The sequence below is a fragment of the Myotis brandtii genome, unplaced genomic scaffold, assembly GCF_000412655.1.
Source record: "Myotis brandtii unplaced genomic scaffold, ASM41265v1 scaffold902, whole genome shotgun sequence".
Lineage (NCBI taxonomy): Eukaryota > Metazoa > Chordata > Mammalia > Chiroptera > Vespertilionidae > Myotis > Myotis brandtii.
In genome coordinates, this window is record NW_005371709.1 from 1,707,455 (window position 1) to 1,716,979 (window position 9,525).

Sequence of the window (9,525 nt, forward strand, 5' to 3'; positions counted from 1 at the left end):
AAGAATAATAAAAAAAATAAATAAAAAATATGTTTTTATTGATTTTAGGAAGAGAGGAAGGAGAGGAAGAGAGAGAAAAAAAATTAGTGAGAGAGAGAAAAACATTGATGAGAGATATAAACATCGATTGGCTGCCTCCTTCATGCTCTCCTACTAGAGATCGAGCCCTATACCTGGGCATGTTCCCTAAATGGGAATGGAACCAGTGACCTCTCTGTGCTTAGGATGATGCTCAACCAAGGCAAAAATGAACATTTAAAAAAAAAGTCATTGCAAGAGCAACCATGGATTTGCTTGCAATATAAGTAAATGTGAGCAAATGACTCAGAGAAGAGCATCTATTGGAAATTCATGAACATTGCCAGGGGCAATGGGACATTAGAGTGACTTGTTAAGCAGAAATTCTGCTTAAAAGGAAAAACTGAAGGAATCCATCACAAAAATATTAAATTTTAGAGAAAAGAGTTCAAGCAAAATGTGGACCCTATTTATAAAAATTGGAAACATGATTCAACAATGTAAGTAATTCACAAGAGTGCTTAAACATCTTTAAAACACTATTTTGGAAGCAAAGAATCTATAGAGCACTGCATTATGGTTTGGTAGAAAGAAAATGGGCTTTGAAGTCAAGCAGGCCTGGACAGATCCCTCTGATCCTTAGTAGGTTTGGGGCCTTGGGGAGAAAGTAAATCCTACAGAGCTCAGTTTTCCCACCTATAAAGTAGAGTTAATGCCCAAAACTGTTGTGAAGACTAAATGAGGTAATGCTCAAAAAGCACTTTGCACAGTACATATATACAATACTAGAGGCCTGGTGCACAGATTCATGCACTGGTGGGGTCCCTCTGCCTGGACTGCGGGGATCAGGCCTGAAACCAGCAGTCCAACATCCCCCAAGTGGTCCCTGAGTGTGAGAGGGCACTCTGCAAAGTTGCTGTCACTCAGCAGCTCCTGTGTTGAGCGTATGCCCCCTGGTGGTCAGTGCACGTCATAGCTACTGGCCAGTCGGCTAGTCGGCCAGTTGCTTAGCCTTTTTTATATATAGATATGGACCTCCACAAAATATGTTTTCTTCTTCCTTCCCCTTCCGTCTTTCTGTGATCCTTCCCAATCTCTCTGTTTATGAAAGTGTCTCACTATGGAATATACAGATATTTAGCACATATTCCATTACTGAGCATTTTCATAGCACTTTGCAGATGCTTCAAGGCTTTTGCTTATGGTCTTTTCAGCCAAGGGGGAAACTGAGAAGTTATTTGGGATAACCCTGTTATGTTTTATTTATTAATTCATTAAAATGGTATTTATTGAGTACCAATAAGTATGTTCAGGCACTGTGCTAGATGTTATAGATAAGCAATTTTCAACTGGTGTGCCACGGCATACTGGTGTACTGCAAGAATTTTTAAAACATGCAATTCCTGACTATTTAGTCAGGGGAACTGACCTCCTTTCCCTTAGATCAGCGGTTCTCAACCTGTGGGTCGCGACCCCTTTGGCGGTCGAATGACCCTGTCAAACGACCCTTTCACAGGGGTTGCCTAAAGACCATCCTGCGTATCAGATATTTAAATTATGATTCATAACAGTAGCAACATTACAGTTATGAAGTAGCAACGAAAATAATTTTATGGTTGGGTCACAACATGAGGAAATGTATTTAAAGGGCCAGAAGGTTGAGAACCACTGCCTTAGATTGTTAAATAAAAAAAATTACAACAGCCAACACAATAATAGTCGGTGTGAATGAATCAAAATTATACCTATTTTTTTTGTCAGATTGGTAAAAAATACATTTTTGGTATACCGCAGAATTTTAGTCATTAGATTATATGTGCCATAGTGAAAAAGATTGAAAATCGCTGTTATAGATAGACTAGATAGAAAAAAGAGACAAGATCCTTCCTGGGGAACTTAATGGGCTTCTGGTTAGCAAGGAGTTTATCCCTCTAGTGATCAGATCTGCACACCACGCTTATTCTCCTTCCTTAAGAGAAAGTGGAAAAGGATAGGTGCTCCTGGTAAAGATCACAATAAGAAGGAAATCAGAGATCAGAGAGACAGAAAGAGAGAGAGAGAGAGAGAGAGAGAGAGAGAGAGAGAGAGAGAGAGAGAAAGAGAAAGAGAAAGAAAGAGAAACTTTCTGAAAGCAAGTAGAGCCCTAGCTGGCTCAGTGGCTAGACTCGAACGTCAGCCTGTGGACTGAAGCGTCCTGGGTTAGATTCCGGTAAAGGGCACATGCCTGGGTTGGGAGCTCAATCCCCAGTAGAGGGTGTGCAGGAGGCAGCCAGTCAATAATCTTCTCTCATCATTGATGTTTTTATCTCTCTCTCCCTTCCTCTCTCTGAAATCAATAAAAAAAAATATATTAAAAGCGAATCGAACAATAGAATAGCTCTTTGTTTTCAGAAAGACTATCCACACATACCTATATGTGTATATATGTATTATACATATTTTAATTTCGCATTTTCTGTGATTAAGCTCTGTGCTAAGTTCTTTATAGAAGTGTTCCAGAGCATGGGTTTTGCATTCTAACAGACTGAGTTCAAGTCTTCAATACCTACTGTCTATGTGACCTTAGGCCAGTTGCTCAGCACCTCATTGAGCCTCACTCAGTGTCTTCTTTTGTGACCAAGTGGTAGGCTTCTTAGCTTACCATTGGCCCAAGAAGTGCTTGCAGCTTTCCTCTCAGTTTGATTATTCTGGAAGGCTGCATAGTCTCCATTAGTAGCTCCCTTTTCCTCCATCATTCCCATGGAAGCTGTCCATCTCCTGTTGATTTGGGCAAGAGAGAGTGAGCAAGTCTCTTCCTAGTTCACGGTGTATACACACACAAAACCCCAAAGATGTCTCCATCTGGAATTATCTCCAGGTTTCCACAGGTGTCTCCCCTGCCTAAGGAAGGAAAGTTTGAGAAACACTGGTGCAGGGCCTTGCACATAGCTAATAACATCTGCCATTAACTAAAGTTGCTCGAGCACATTATATGCATTATATCAAGGGCATCTGCTAAATATATGGATATTAAAGAGGCAGCTTTTAGAGACTTGTTAGACTTGAAATCCCAAGACCATGCCTTCTATCTTCATGCCAGATCCCAATTGTCCTTGTTTTAATTATTTTGGAGCCCACCCTGGAGAAGTGCTGGTTGATTATATCTATCCATCTTGTTATTCATGGGAAATCAAAGGGTCTGGATGCCAGCTTAGACTTAGAAATTCCTGATCTTCACTTTCTTTATTGCTCTGTTAAACAAGTATTGCACTAATCTGGAGTCAGATTGTCTGGTTATTAATTCGGGCACTAATGCTTATTACCTTGAACAAGTCTTTTAACTGCACTGAGTGTCAGTTTTTGCATCTGTAAAATAGGTATTCATTCATTCAAAAATATTTATGGAGTTTCTACTCTGTGACAAGCACTATTCCAGGTGCTTGGGATAGATTAGTGAACAAAACAGATAAAAATCCCTGCCTTTATGGAACTTACATTCTGGGAGAGTGTGGGTGGGGTTTGGTGGGAAGGAAAAGGGTGGATAAAGACAATAAACAATAAATATAATAAGAAAATTATATGGTATGTTAGAAGGTCAAAAGTTGGAATAAAGGAAATGATGGATGGACCAGGGCAGACTGCAGTATTAAATGGAGTTATCTTTGAAAAGGTGAAACTTGAGCAAGATGTAAATAGGAGGTGAGGACCTGGAACAAGTGTATTACAGGCAGAGGGAGCAGCTAGATCAAAGGCTCCAAGACAAGAGTGGGCCTTAAGTGTCATATTAGTTCCCACCACATAGGATTGTGAGGATAAAGGAGATGACACATGTAAAGCATTGAGCCTAGTACTTAATTTTCATGAGTATTTAGTAAATTTTGGTTACGATTATTATCGTCTTTACAGAGATCACATTTCTAAATGTTATAGACTCTTTCAAGATGATCCATATAGCACATAAATAGAGTAGTGCCTTTTTGAAATTGCTACTTTTATTCATACATATTCTTGACTTTTAAACACTTGACTTTTGACTGCTTTGAGATGAAAAATACATTTATTATCTCTGAATACTTTTTTCCCTTGGCAAGAGTCATGAAAAAGGTGTAAACTGTGTTATATTAAAAATGTTTTTAAGTTAAATTGGATATGTGACCACTGTTCCCAGGTCTTCAGTTGCTGTATCAATCTCTTGGTGGTTATTATCTAAAAGGCTGCTGTAGTTAAAAGCATAGCTACCTCCAGGGAAGTCTTTCCAATATTCCCAGACAGTGTAACAGTTTTTCTTTCCATGTTTCTTTTCAATTTTGAAGAAAAGAATGGGAGAGTTTTTGTTATTAAAATTCTATTTTGGCTATCTCTAACTGCAAATTCTTGGAGGAATTGAAGCTCTGTATACATAGTTAGTGTTTAATGTAATGTATTGTGTGAAACCTTTATATCTACCAAATCTTGTAGCTACTTTATATAAAAGTAAAACCTTGAAAGACCTGACTGCCTTGCTACTCAAAGTGTGGGCCAGGCTAGGAGCCTCAGCAGTGCCTTGGAATGTTTAGAAATGCAGACACGGTGCCTCACCCTAGACCAGTTACTGAGTCAGAATCTGCAATCTAATAACATCCCCAGATGCACATTAACGTCTGAGAAGTACTGCCCTGACGAAACAAGTATCATTAACACCATCTTCCTCAGATTAGGGCAGTAAGCTGCAGAGAGAGCAGGTAATTTGTATAATGAATGGTGATTCCAGATTGAACTGAGGTCTGTTCACAGAGATGAGTGCATACTCTTTCCACGACACTATTTCCCTCACAGTTCTTTTAGTAGACATATTTCATAATCTATTTTATAGAGAAAAAAAGAGAAATAGCTCAGCTTCCACTTGAATGTACTTTGAAAGCGTTTGACCAGATAGACCAGTGATGGCGAACCTTTTGAGCTTGGCGTGTCAGCATTTTGAAAAACCCTAACTTAACTCTGGTGCCGTGTCACATATAGAAATTTTTTGATATTTGAAACCATAGTAAAACAAAGATTTATATTTTTGATATTTATTTTATATATTTAAATGCCATTTAACAAAGAAAAATCTACCAAAAAAATGAGTTCGCGTGTCACCTTTGACACGCATGTCATAGGTTCGCCATCACTGAGATAGACTGAGTATAAACACCTGGTCCAAAGAAGCGGCCTAGAAGATGATACTTGAATTTGTGTGTGTCTCAGGGTGGATGAGTCATATGCTCCCCTGTTCTTCTGAGATAACCTGCCTTTCAGTTGGATTAGGGAATCCAAGTATAGTTGTTGGCAGGATTCTCCCCAAATCCTACTTTGATGAGAAGAACACAGGAGGGAATGGGTAACAACAGACTATGGCCTGAGGAGATGAACAGTCTGGCCTACTAGTCAGGGAATATCTAATTTTATGAGTAAGGAGGTATTTTTATGGTTTGCCTTAAGTGAATCGCCTCTGATGTTAGGAAAACAGACTGGGAACAGCTGGACCACACTTTGGATCAGTTGCAAAACAACTTGATCCATTTGTCTCTGGTGTCATTTGATCCCTTGGAGAGCTGTATTATCTCAATGTGGATGTTTGACTTTCAGGCTTGCTTTGTGCCGTGAGTACTCTGATTGTGTTTCTCAGATTTCATGGAATGTTGATTATATTCATTTAAGAGTTTGAATTCTAGGATTACAGAACATGGAACCTCATAGGTGACTGGATCCCGGGATCTTATAGACCCATCATTATATTTACCACCATCAGAACTCTGATTCCCAGAGGTAAACCATACTTGATAGCATCTGGGAAAATCATACAGATATTCAAAGTCATTTCCAATTTTCAATCTCTGGTAATATATTCCACATTATCACCTTAGGTGGCCTTTGTGAGCAACACTTTTCAAAGTGATCTCAGTGCAAAAGTTGTTGTTTTTATTATTTAGTATTAATATTTTTTCTTGGAAAAATTAAGCAAGAGACACTCACCATTTGTAGGTTTGCAAAGTAAAATTGAGTACACTTGTGTGATTTCAATAGCAGCTAAATATTTTCTCTTAAGAAGTTTAGAAATGGGTGGGGCGGGGGGCAATGGGGCGATAAGGACACATATGTAATACCTTAACCAATAAAGAAAAAAAAGAGAAGTTTAGAAATGACTTGTCTTTTGATGACAAATTGAGATTGAGCCCAGCTTCTGTCACAGGAGAAAAGACTGAATGCTCTGAGTGAATCATTTACCCTGGCAGACATTTGTTCTCCTTAAGAAAAGTGACTGCTTTCTTCTCTCTGATAAGAAGTGGTCAAGCACTCTTATCCCAGTTCCCAAATTTACGGCAGTGGAAACTGGAGGTCATGATAAAATTATATTACCACATCTATAACCACCATGATTACCACCACTAACACCTTTTCTGAAAGTCATAGTTAGGCTCCTTTCAAAGGAACAAAATCTCAGCGAGTTCAAGAAAGCAAAAACAAAAAAAAGTATGTTGTTAGAAGCTATGGAGGATGGTTTTGAGCATGTGCAGGATGTAATTTCATTATTGTCTAGAGTTACATGGCTGTTTCTGGGATCGGGAAGTTTCTTAAACAGAATATATTATTGTTAGATGGCAGTGTAACTGTGGTTTTTGCTGGTATTTGGTGTGGAGGTGGGTAGCTGATTCCTGCCATTCCCCCCTCCCTTTTTTTCTCTCTTCCCACTTCATTTCATATAAATAAAAGGATACAAAGCTGAGGGTAACAAAAGAACCACCATCCACAAACACTTAAATTCTACACTTGGCCTATAGAAGTCAAGGAATTCAAATTTTCTATAATTTTAAAAGATTTGTTTATGTTGTGTGTAATTAGTGGAGTTTTTTCAATGCTTGTTCAACTTTTACATAAGATGCTTTAATGTGCATCACATGAAAAATGTGGTTGAACATTATGAGCCCCTTAACATTTGCATGCCCTCTTCTGTGTGAGTAGATTTGTAAATTTGGTGTTAGCCTAATAGACAGGGAGGTGGGCAAAGAGGGAGTTGGAAAATACCCTTTCTTTTTGGATACTTGGTATGCGCTGAGTGAAGGGATGATGATTTCCCTGTGGCATAGGAGACAATTTTATTTCACACACACACACACAATTTTACATAAGAGTTCAAGGTTTTCATGGGTCCACTAGAGCCCATCCATGGACCTCATAAGGAATCCTAAGTCCCTATGTTAAGAATTAGGTTTGAGCATTGCTTCCTCCTGCCCTCATACCGCACTAACTCCTATGCCCCCAAGTCCTCCTTTAAAATGCCTTTGAAGTAGATTATATAAAGACCCCAAAATGTTAATGTAAATTAAATTATTCTTGTGTAATAAGAGACAGGGGTTGTGGGTAACAGGAGAAGGAAGTCTTTCGTAGGCTCCCCTCCATTACTGCCCTCGAGGTTTTATATATGATTGGTGTTCATTAAATCACTGTAGAGATAAATGGAGATGACACACAGAAAGACACATATGACTATCTGAAGACACTTTATTTTATCATATTTTATTTTTCTTAGACTGATATTTGCCAGAGCTTTTGTGTAAGAGAAAAAAGTGAGTATCATACCATGATCCATACAGTTTTTATGAATTCCTCCTTCAAATATTCATGGAATATTGTCGACTGGCATATTCTTCCCAGCACTTTAGGCAACATCTGTAAGGACAAGCATTTTTACTACAATTGTACTAAAAATTTTAATAAACAGAAAATAATCCACACCTTATATATCAGATATCTAGTGAACAGATTGCAAAAAGCTGCTGATTATTCAAGCACAGCATCATTTTCTGGAATCTATTCAATTAACAATTGCTTTCTGCTCGCTTGCTTCTGTGTTCAACTTCAGCTTTTCAAGAGCTACACCATGTGTGAGTTTAGCAGACCCAGAGGAAAATCATCTTAATTCTATACCCATCTCATCGCTCTCTCCTCTCGGTGCTATCTCTACCTCCATTTACTCAGATTATAATCACTTGCTGCCTCCTGGGAATCCTCAAGTCACATGGTAGCTGTTGCTTGCCTTTTTTGCTCTCTGCTCAAGTCATACACATTATTGAAGCTATAAATATTTATTGAATACCCCTGCATGCTAATATTTTTAAAGAAAATATAGTTGTTACTAGCATTTAATTATTTAAATTCTATTCAATTAAGTTCCTGTTGATTATAATAAAGACCATTGTATATCTGACCTACTTATTCTCTCCTAGAATGTCAATAATCAGCTAACTGAGGTCTCCCTGCTTCTTATCACACTTCCCAGTCCCTTCTCATCACTATCACCAGTTATTTTTCTAAAACAGGGATCCTCAAACTTTTTAAACAGGGGGCCAGTTCACTGTCCCTCAGACTGTTGGAGGGCCGGACTATAGTTTAAAAAAAAACTATGAACAAATTCCTATGCACACTGCACATATCTTATTTTGAAGTAAAAAAACAAAACGGGAACAAATACAATATTTGTATTTGCATGTGGCCCGCGGGCCGTAGTTTGAGGACCCCTGTTCTAAAACATGCATCTGATTATATCAGTCTCCTGTTTAAAAACAGTGATTCATTCAGTGGCAATTTATTGAACCCCTACTATGTGCCAGGCATATAGAAGACACTCGGAATACATGAAGAACAAGATAGTCATAAGGACTTGCTGTCATGGTGATTAAATTCTAAAAATAACTTCCTATTTTCCCCTTTGGTAATAGTAACACTTTAGAACAACATGTAAGGCTTATCATAAGCTGGATAGCATTTATTATTCCACTTTTATCCTTGTTTATTCTTCTACCTCCCTCACCCCTGGGCATGCTGTGCTCCCATTGAGGCAATGGTTATTTTTCTACAGCATGCACTTTCAGGCTAGTGCTATTTCTTCTCCCTAGAATGCATTTCTTTCCCTTCTCTGACTTGAAAAATCTTGCCTCTTCTTTAAAGTTGAGCTCCCATGTCAAAATTTCAACTTCTTTCTTAACTAGCCTCCTTACCTCAGCATAGTATCTATTGAATTGGAATTTCCTTCCTCTTTCCCTTCCCTTTCTTGCTCTTTGAAACTGGGGTTCTTAAGCAATAAATTTAAAGAATTACAAGAAAAGTAAAAGTAGTAGCCGGGGATGAAGAATTGCAAAATCCCGCCCAGTCGGCATGGCTCAGTGGTTGAGTGTTGACCTATGAACCAGGAGGTCATGGTTCGATTCCTTGTCCGAGCATATGCCCAGGTTGCGGGCTCAATCCTCCACCCCCAGTGTGGGGCATGCAGGGGGCAGCCGATCAATGATTATCTCTCATGTTGATGTTTCTATTTCTCTCTCTACCTCCCTTCCTCTCTGAAATCAATAAAAAAATGTATTTTAAAAATATTTGCAAAATCCATTAGCAAATTGAATACAACATTATAATTCACCTAGGGGTTTTTATTTGAAGATTGTTTATTTTCAGTCAATTGACAAAACACTGGATGATATCCTATATAATAAAAGCCTAATATGCAAATCAACT

At 38.4% G+C, this 9,525-nt stretch overlaps 1 protein-coding gene across 1 annotated transcript in view; it reads left to right on the top strand.

The window, feature by feature from the left end:
* Positions 1–9,525, top strand: part of HPSE2 (heparanase 2 (inactive)) — a 530,799-nt gene that overhangs the window by 369,966 nt on the left and 151,308 nt on the right. The window lies entirely within an intron of this gene.